Source organism: Olea europaea, chromosome 8 (assembly GCF_002742605.1).
Source record: "Olea europaea var. sylvestris chromosome 8, O_europaea_v1, whole genome shotgun sequence".
In the NCBI taxonomy this organism is placed as follows: Eukaryota; Viridiplantae; Streptophyta; class Magnoliopsida; order Lamiales; family Oleaceae; genus Olea; species Olea europaea.
The window spans coordinates 9689932-9691719 of NC_036244.1; positions in this window are offsets into that span (position 1 = coordinate 9689932).

Genomic DNA, 1788 nt, shown 5'->3' on the forward strand with positions numbered 1-1788 from the left:
ATCACCTAGCCAGAGTTTTCACCTCTTAAACTCACTAGTTTTGATGCTCAAACTTGTAGCTAGAGGGAAAATTCTATTCGGGAGGAAGATATTGGAATTGCATGACTTTCTCTTTAAAAGTGAGAGCATTTATAAATTTTTCTTCATGTTCGGAGAAAATTCGATAATTTAGGAAAAAATATAGAGGTCAGCCTCTTATTTGAAAACTTGTAACTGATTCTGTTAATGGTATCACATTTTATTCATTGGGTTACGTGTTATTTTATTAACAGCCTTAGCAAGCCTGGATGGTGGAAATGTTTACCAGCTTTGAGAGAACCTTTTATTCTCTTGTTCCCTCACGTATGGCTTGGAAAATGCATAAATCTCGAAAGCATGCATGCTGCAAACATAATATCAGGTATTGTAGCTGCATGATAAAGCCGATTTGCAATCAGACTTCTATAGGTAGCAGCATCCTCCACCTTTCTACTTCCATTCTCTTTCATCAGTTTTTCATTGACCACAAGAAGTGTATCTATTGGTTTACAACCAAACATTCTGAACATTTTCAGATTTTTTCAGCTTATCTTTTCCGTGAAATAAACACTTATTCTTCATTTTGTTAGATATCAATTCCCAAAAAAATGACATAGATCCCCCAAGTCATTCATTTCATACATCATCATCATTTCCTTTATAAAATGTTCAATCATTGCAGCATTGCTTCCTGTTATCACCAAAACATCGACATAAACTACCACAATAAGAATATCACCAATGACTTGCCTTTTCACATACAATGTAGGCTCACTCTTACTTTTGTCAATTCCTTTTTTCTCAAGATAACTGTTAATCTCACTATATTATACTCTAGGTACTTGTTTCAGCCTGTAGAGCCCCCAAGTCATTCATTTCATACATCATCATCATTTCCTTTATAAAATGTTCAATCATTGCAGCATTGCTTCCTGTTATCACCAAAACATCGACATAAACTACCACAATAAGAATATCACCAATGACTTGCCTTTTCACATACAATGTAGGCTCACTCTTACTTTTGTCAATTCCTTTTTTCTCAAGATAACTGTTAATCTCACTATATTATACTCTAGGTACTTGTTTCAGCCTGTAGAGCACTTTCTTTAGCTTGTACACATTTTCTTCATAGCCTTGGGTGATAAATCCTTGAGATTTCTCAAGATAAACCTATTCATTTAACTCTCCATTTAGAAAGCTGACTTCATATCAAGTTGATAGAACAACGAACATTTATAGCAGCTAAAAAAATAAGAGCTCTCACCGTATCAGGTCCAGCTACTGGTGCAAATGTTTCTTGATAATCAATACCGGTCTGTTGTAAATAGCTTTTTGCAACCAACCTTGCTTTGTTTCTTTGCACTAAACCATGTGTGCTGTATTTCACCTTGTAAATCCAATTTACGCCAATAACTTCTTTGTTTTCAGGCCTATCAACAAGCTCCCATGTGTTTCCCTTTTCAATCATATCAATTTCTTCTTCCATAGCTTTCTTCCAAGCCTCTTCTTTTATTGCTTAATTAGTTTTTTCTAGCTCTATGCAAAAATTACATCTTGCATGAATGTCGTCCAAATTTCTCATTCTTACTAGAGTTGAACTTGACGATGATGAGCTAGAACTTGGATCTGATGATACATTGTTTTTATTGATGATATATTGGTTTATTCTCACACTCATAATGAACATGCTGAGCATTTGAGGATTGTCTTGCAGACTTTGAGAGATAAGCAGTTGTATGCCAAATTTAGCAAATGTGAATTTTGGCT